This window comes from Papio anubis, chromosome 2 (genome assembly GCF_008728515.1).
Source record: "Papio anubis isolate 15944 chromosome 2, Panubis1.0, whole genome shotgun sequence".
Classification (NCBI taxonomy): domain Eukaryota; kingdom Metazoa; phylum Chordata; class Mammalia; order Primates; family Cercopithecidae; genus Papio; species Papio anubis.
In genome coordinates this window covers 7,829,470-7,838,278 of record NC_044977.1, presented here as the reverse complement: position 1 = coordinate 7,838,278, position 8,809 = coordinate 7,829,470, and the positions used below count along the sequence as shown (strand labels likewise).

The window sequence follows — 8,809 nt, the reverse complement described above, 5'->3', positions numbered from 1 at the left end:
CCTGGGTTTCAAAATTTACTTGGAGGCTAGAAAGTGTGTCTACAGATTCAAATTGTTCTTGGTCTAAGCACTATATATGTATACATATGTAAAAAATGTATACATGAAAACGTTTTTCTGCTATGTAGCTGGTCCCCAATTTTAAATGGTTTCATAAGACATTTTACTAAATATTTTAAATAGATCTATTTCCAATGTCTCATTTTTCAACTGAAAAGTGTAAACTAGAAGGTACTGATATTTAACCTTAGTCTGGTTAACTTTTCTGTGATGTATTTAAGACTATATGGGAATAGTAATGCTTTATAGATGAATATATTATTAAATGCATATTTTATAGATGAATAAATTTAAATAGGAGAATAAAATAATTTACACTGAAAAATTAAGCCAAGAGGTATTAGAAACATAATTCAAAAATTATGTTTTTTGATTTGCTATATTTTTGTTTTTTATTTTCTTTTCTTATTGAGTAATATCCAAATTATCAACTATGCTTTTGACTTTGACATTATTTATATTGAAAAATATTTATTCAAATACACATATTCTGGGAAATAAAAAATTCTTAATTGTTCATTTTCCTTTGTACTAAAGTCATACTCAAAACTGTGACTCTTGTTAAAATTATACAAATTTGTATTTATGATAATTAAGTAACAGTTATTTGTTATCACTGTATTGAGCTTTTTAAAAGTATACTTTAATTTCTAGAGTACATGTGCACAACGTGCAGGTTTGTTACATAGGCATACATATGCCATGTTGGCTTGCTGCACCCATAAACTCTTCATTTACATTAGGTATTTCTCCTAACGCTATCCCTCCCCCAGCCCCTCACCTCCCGACAGGCCCTGGTATGTGATGTTCCCTGCTCCGTGTCCATGTGTTCTCATTGTTCAATTCCAACTTATGAGTGAGAACATGAGGTGTTTGGTTTTCTGTTCCTGTGTTAGTTTGCTGAGAATGATGGTTTCCAGCTTCATCCATGTCCCTGCGAAGGACATGAACTCATCCTTTTTTATGGCTGTATAGTACTCCATGGTGTATATGTGCCACATTTTCTTTATCCCGTCTATCATTGATGGACATTTGGGTTGTTTCCAAGACTCTGTTACTGTGAATAGTGCTGCAATAAACATATGTGTGCATATGTCTTTATAGCAGAATGATTTATAATCCTTTGGGTATATACCCAGTAATGGGATTGCTAGATCAAATGGTATTTCCAGTTCTAGATCCTTGAGGAATTGCCACACTGTGTTCCACAATGGTTGAACTAATTTGCACTCCCACCTACAGTGTAAAAGCATTCCTATTTGTCCACATCCTCTCCCGCATCTGTTGTTCCCTGATTTTTTAATGATCGCCATTCTAACTGGCATGAGATGATCTCTCATTGTGGTTCTGATAAGGATACAAAATCAATGTGCAAAAATCACAAGTATTTCTATACACTAATAACAGACAAATAGCCAAATCTTGAGTGAACTCCCATTCACAATTGCAAAGATAATAAAATACCTAGGAATCAAACTTACAAAGCATGTGAAGGATCTCTTCAAGGAGAACTACAAACCACTGCTCAACAAAATAAAAGAGGACACAAACAAATGGAAGAACATTCCATGCTCATGGATAGGAAGAATCAATATCGTGACAATCCCATACTGCCCAAGGTAATTTCCAGATTCAATGCCATCCCCATCAAGCTACCAATGACTTTCTTCACAGAATTGGAACAAACTACTCTAAAGTTCATATGGAACCAAAAAAGAGCCTGCATAGCCAACACAATCCTACATTGAGATTTTAAATATATAAGTTTGCCTCCTTTACCATGGAGAATCTGATGCTATTAATGTAAGATTGGTAAGTTATTTTGAATTTGACAAATTATTTTAAAAGTGTTATAGCTCAAATTATCATCTGACTAAATCAAAACAGGGTTTTGTAGGATATGCTGTATTTTAAGACAGACAATTTCCACAACAATAAATATCTAGAACAACAAACTCTTACGGAAGAAAATTAGACATGTGTTCTGTGCTATTCGTAATAGTAACTCCTCCAACTCTACAATATCGTGGTCAATTGAGATGCCCAGAGAATCACCCAGACCTTACTTATTTCCACGGTACATTTGAGATGAGTTGTATGCAGAATTTTCCTGAGTAAAATAAACACCTAAAATTAATAACTGGTATAAAAGTACTAGTTTATGAGTTGCAAACAGCCTGCTCCTCTGTAGGCTAAATTGAATAATACCATCGTAGAAAAATTTTACTTAGATACTTTGTATTAACAATTCTTGATGTATGCAATGTCTAAGCCTATTTTTCTAATAGAAAATAATCTCACTGAAGCTCCTGGAATGCTTTCACAGATTTTTTTTCCAGGGTAAGGATATCTCTGAGGATCAAAATCCCCTAGCTTAGCCATTTGTACCAAATAATTAATGTCTTCTGATCCTTGGTAAAGAATTAGTTCCATTTGGTGGCTTAGGGGATCCAAAAATAATTAATCCAAATAATATTATTTGTCTTAATATGAAGCTGTCTGATCTCATAACATAATACAGCTGGGGAAAATAGAGTTGTTTATTTGCCATGGTGATTGGTTGCGGGGGACAGTAAATATGTTAACATGTAGCAAACATAGATGTTTTTCTTTATTCCTGCTGTACTTGAAATGCAGGAAATGAATGTGCTTTAAAATAAATTATCTTATTGTTCATTAAGCTGTGAAGTAAGAAAGACCTGTAGTTATTATTCTAAATTAGATACCTGGTGTGCCAATTCAGAAGACTCCACTGGTTTTTAGTATTTTTTGATTAACACATTTAATCAGAGTTTCAGAAATGTTGAGAAGTATTTTCTAAGAAATTTGCTTTTCACATTATATAGAAGCTTCAGCGTGTTGCAAATGTCTTTGTAAGACATTTTATATAATTTATAGATATATCCTAAGTCAACTCAAGCGACTGACTTGTTCAATCATTATGCTAGAAAAGTGGAACTAGAAATGAGCAATTTTTAACCTAAGCTAAATTTCATGCAACTGCATTTAAATGTTTAAGAGTATGTTTTGAAAATTCCTATTATGGAGATTAATATTTCTATTCATTTATAATAAGAAATAAAATAATTTATGTGGGAGCTCTAAGCCAGAAGATGTAAGGTCCATATATTGCCTTAATTCCTTTGTTTATTTACTTTTTAATTTATGTGACACCTAGGATAGATTTCTTTCAGTAACTCCAAATTTGTTATAATTTACTCAGGGACTGGCTACATTATTAATATTTTATATGATAATATTGTCAATAGTGTGTTGATATTTTAATATTAAATATAATATCATTAATATTAACATGCCTTCTTTCTTGACTCCTATGAGACTTTTACAGATGCACAGTCAACTAGTTTTCCAACCTTCAGTGTAAGTCTGGAAATATAGTATGTCTTTTATAAAGTATTTATGGAATTGAATTGTTTGAGATAGGTAATAAAGGAGACCTTTCTCTCAAGAATTTCAAAATTCCACAAATGCTCAAGTAATTAAATCAAAGAGAATAAACAAACATAATAAAACAGGTTTGGTTTCACAGCATGGCCATTATTGTGTCTAATCTTTGGCAAGGGGACAGTCAAGACTCCAGGTACTCTAAGCAAGCCTCATTGTGCCAGCAGTACCCATGAAATGGAAAGTCCCTCCATCCTAATTCATTCTACTTATGCCCACCAACTGTTGAAATGCTCAGGGACCCTACAGAGAGCTCTTCAAAGTTTTTTTTATTATTATTTTGTAATTTTTAAGCTTCCCTGAATATATAGTGATTCTTGAATATCAAAGTAACTGTTATAATTGAAAGATGACACTCTGGATATGTAACTTATTTGTGAAGACAAATAAGGCAAAGGGAGTAAGTTATTTAGTGCCATAAGCACCAGACACTACCTCATTAATTTCCAATACTCCATTTGAGGAAGCAAACAGGATTCAGGATAGAAGTAAATTACCGATCCATTAAAATGTTTAACTCAATATTAAAATAGAAAGAAATGTCTGTATATTATGTACACATTCCTGGAACTTAGCGCCTGATGATTTGCTATTCATTTGGAATTCTAATTCTTGTATAGTCATTTTTATACTTATTCTTTTAACCAAAAATATATATTGAGGAAGAAAAGACATGCCTATGAGTTTTAAATGATCTGATTAAATTTGTTCTGTATTAGTGAATGTCATGCATTTGCTTTTTATGTTATTCATCTGAAATGTATACAGTAGTATATGCCTTTTCAAAGATGATTTAGAAACCAGAACTGTTTATAATTCCATTATGTGAATTTCTCTATTATCAAATGCCCATTTATAGAAATTTCTTTTCAGAGATAATTGAACCTAACTCTGATATGTGACATTTTCATTTCTGAGATGATATAACCTTTATCCTTTACACTAAGGTAGGTTGAATGTGATATATGTGACAGCCTTATTTCTTATCTGAGATAAAATAGAAAAGTACAAGTTCAATTTCTAGGTGACTGTGTATTAAAGAATATTGCACTCTGTTGGGGAGCAGAGAAATTAGTTATTGAATACAATATAAAAAGGCCCATCTGGCCTTGTTTTTTGAATTTTGGTGCACATGTTAACAAGTGAAAGTTTTACTAAAAGCAGATAGTATAAAATAAATTTTAGCTACAGATAAACTGAAATTAACATTTTTAAAAGTTCTTACTAACAGAGGTAATTTCAGGTTTGGGGATATTTCCTTTAAAAAATAATAAAGAATTTAAGTTACCCAAATTAAATATGAGTGTGACTATTTGTAATGAAATGATGTGTCATGAAAAATTATACATTTTTAAAAGTTTTATAAATACTATGAACCTCATGAAATCCATAAAAATAATTTATTTTACTTAATAAGTTTACATATTTTTAAAAGATTTTTTGCTATTTTAATTAAATGTTATTAGACGTATTATTTTCCAAGTAGAGGAAAAAAGCATAGTTTATATTGTCATCCAGAATAATTGATCAAACTGTATTTTTTCTTAGTAAATCAGAAAATTGTTTTAAAATGACACTTTATTAGTAATTGAATACAAATTGCTAAGATTTATGCAAATTTAAAAAATATTCTCTAAAGTTGTTTTCATATGTGTAATATTTGTAAAGTTTTCCATAGCCTACTTTTTGACCTCCTCTACTTCAAGCCTCATTGCTCTTTCACAAACTTCCATCTTTATTCCTGTGTAGTAACATTAGCGATTTTATATTTTGCTGAGTAGTAAAAACTAACTTGTCCGAAATTCATCCTCTATAGATTCAACTTCAAGGAAAGGGAACGGTTTCTTATAGTGCTCCAAGAAAATCATCTAGTCCTTGGCAAACATGACACATTGATGCTGGTACGTCCATCCCACACTTTATATCCAATTACACCAGAAGATGGAGAGAGGTAGTAAATTCTACCACTACTATGTCAGGTTGTCACCAAGGCTCCAACCCCTGAGCACAACATGAGAAGGGTGGTGCTATTGCCAACCACAACAGTGAGTTAGCAGGACACAGGTCAGACCATATTGTTCTTATATCCATAACCTGCACTCAACAGGGAGAATGGTGATGATTTCCGGGTCTGATTTGCTGGATTTTTATGGTAAAGCCAAGAGTAGGTCACCTGCCAAATGTTTGTGTGTGCTGCTTGGCCATCTGTCCTTGTTGGCACAATATTCACTGAGAAACTAATGATAAAGGACACCCTTTGTTGTAATACAGTTGATTATTCAACAAATTATGAAAGATACGTTGTTCATTTTTCATGTCTTCTTTTTGGATCCTGCCTATTAATTCAACATTTTCTTGGATGGCTTGAAAATAGAGCAAATCCTTCAAAGTTAGTAGTAAATCACAGTTTTGCATACAAAATAAACTTTGTTTCATGAGGAGTACATTATTTTTGTAAAAAATACTATAATCTGAAGTAATTGTTAGGTAATTTTTTTTTCAGCCCAGAGGTCTTTTGTTTTATTATTTTATTTTTTTTAACACCTATTATGCCATGAATTCATAGGGAATAGGTTCCAGCAGCTCAGGCTTCTTCCCATTGGTTCTCACAAAGTGTGCTTCTCTGGGTGGAGCAGGCTGGCACTTCAGTTGAACCCAGGTACCTTTCTCTTCAGCTTCTTTCTTTATCTGATCATTTTCCTTCACGTGTTTCAGGAAGCTATCTCGGCTCTTAGAGTGCCTAATGTGCTCAATATGCACATTAATTCTCTTGGCAAGAATCTTGCCCTTAACTTGTTTGCTTACAACAATGCCAACAGCATGCTGGGTAACGTTGTAGACTCTTCCAGCTTTGCCATGGTAACACTTGTGGGGTATTCCTTTTTGAATAGAACCCATTCCCTTGATGTCTACGATATCACCTTTCTTATAGATTCGCATATATGTGGCCAAAGGAACAACTCCATGTTTTCTAAAAGGCCTAGAGAACATATATCGGGTGCCTCTCCTCTTTCCTTTTGTGTTCGTCATTTTGGCGAATTACTGGAAGATGGCGGTTCCGGCCCGTTAGGTAATATTTTTTAAGTAAATATTGACTCCCGAATGAACTGTTTCGACAAGGGAAGTGATTCAAATATTGTTATTTCTCAGGCACCCATGATAGATACAGTACTTATAAACAAATTTCCTGCTTTCTTGAACTTAAATTTCCTGGAGGGATACAGAAATTAAATAAACATACAATATATTTTGATGTAAAGATAAACGAAGCAGTAAATAGAAGAATAGGCTAGACCAGTTAGCGAAGTTTTTATGAACTGATGATAATACTGAAGGTAACGTTCATGTTTTAAGGTGAATGATCAAATGGTAAATATAAAATTAACAGTTCCAGTTAAAGTTGCTAGTTTTTCCACTGGCAAAGATAGTGTTTCATGAAGTAAACTCTGTTTCCCTAAATTGATTTTAATTGCATATTCAAATCAGCAGCTTTCAAATATAGAAATGTATTTTGGGAAAATACCTTTAACATCAAGAATAGAAAGTATGATTGAATATATGATTTCTTACTATATACACAGCATTTCCATAAAAATTCTAATGTAATTTAAAAATATCTGTAAAAGAAAAAGGGAAAATATCAAAATGATCTTAGAAGGAATTTTCAAGTCTGTAATAGAAGAGTTCTATTATTTGGTCTTTTTCTGTTTTATTTCAAAGTGGCTTAATGCATTCAACTAGTTTCTGGATACTCTATGTCTTTCTCATATCATTGCTCTACAGCTACTGCTGAGAAGTAGCATTACAATATCAGCTTGCACTGAGAGGCTATTCACACCACTGGAAACTATGAAAATTTGGAAGTAGTGACAGGTGTTTCTAAAAACTCTTTTGAATTGCTATGTTTACTTATTTGGTAATGTTTTCCAAAGATTAGTTTTAATAATATGTTAAAATTAGTATTCAATGATTTGTTAGACCCATGCTATCCACTGAAATAAAATCTACCAAATGCTAATATCCATTAACATTGGGGGATGAGTATGGGAAAATACGTTTCTAATGTGCACGAAAAATACAATCTTAGGGCCCCACAGTTGCTATGCCAAAGGGAAAGTTAAGTCTGAGAGATGAGTCACCAATACTTCTTACTTTTGTTCCCAGATAGCTGTCATTTCACCTGCTTATTTCATCTTATGTAAAATGTAGATTTATTGGGTGTGAGACAATGCATAATTGACTTTTTCTTCTACTCCCTCTTTTAACGTGTTTACTTTATCTTATGTAATATGTAACTTTACTTAGCAGGAGACAATGCATAATTGACCTTTTCTTCTACTCTGCTTTTTCATGTGTAAAAAAAAAAGGTAGATTTAATGAGGCTAAGCAGGGTCTCACAAGAATGTAACCATTTGTTTCACTGCCTACCCTCCCTCTCTTTTTCTTCCCTCCTGCTTGCTCTTTCTCCTTTAAATGCTGAAGTTCCCACAACCTGCTTTGGAAAAAGCATAGGTCACAGACACCCCTGTGATATGGTTTGGCTGTGTCCCCACGCAAATCTCATCTGAATTCTCACATGTTATGGGAGGGACTTGGTGGAGGTAATTGAATGATAGGGGCAGGTCTTTCTCATGCTGTTCTCGTGATAGTGAATAATTCTCATGAGATCTGATGGCTTTATAAGGCAGAGTTTTCCTGCACAAATTCTCTTTTTGCCTGCTGCCATCCACTTAAGATGTGACTTGCTTCTCCTTGCCTTCCACCATGATTGTGAGGCTTCCCCAGCCACGAGGAACTGTAAGTCCATTAAACCTATTTCCTTTTGAATCTGCCCAGCCTTGGGTATGTCTTTATTAGCAGCGTGAAAATGGACTAATACACCTTGTGATTTGTGCTTTTTTTTTTTTCCCCCAGGGGTGTTCTCAACATTAGCTAAATAAACCTCTAATTGCTTGAGACTTGCTGCAGACACTTTCTGTTTTACACTAGTAAGTTGAAATGCAATTTCAGAAATGAGATAGTCTGAGAAAATAGTGATGCTGTTAACTTAGTAATTGGCGCAAAAGGATTTTTTTTTGTAATACATACATACTAAAACTCAGCTTTTAATATTATGATTCACTTACATCAAAAAACAGGTAGTACCTAATGGTTCAGAAATACGTCACTTACATGTACTTGCTTGGGTTTACATGATTAATTTCCTGTTTTTATATATCTATTATAGAAGAAAGGAAATAGCAATAATTATAACTGAAGAAGAGTAATTCTTAGAAGAAACTGT

The 8,809-nt window shown here is 33.1% G+C and overlaps 1 pseudogene across 1 annotated transcript; it reads right to left on the bottom strand.

The window, feature by feature from the left end:
* Positions 1 to 6,072: 6,072 nt before the first annotated feature.
* LOC100997749 lies at positions 6,073 to 6,589 on the bottom strand (annotated as a pseudogene). The gene has a single exon (XR_642161.3). The product of XR_642161.3 is annotated as a 60S ribosomal protein L21 pseudogene (transcript).
* Between the last annotated feature and the right edge of the window lie 2,220 nt (positions 6,590 to 8,809).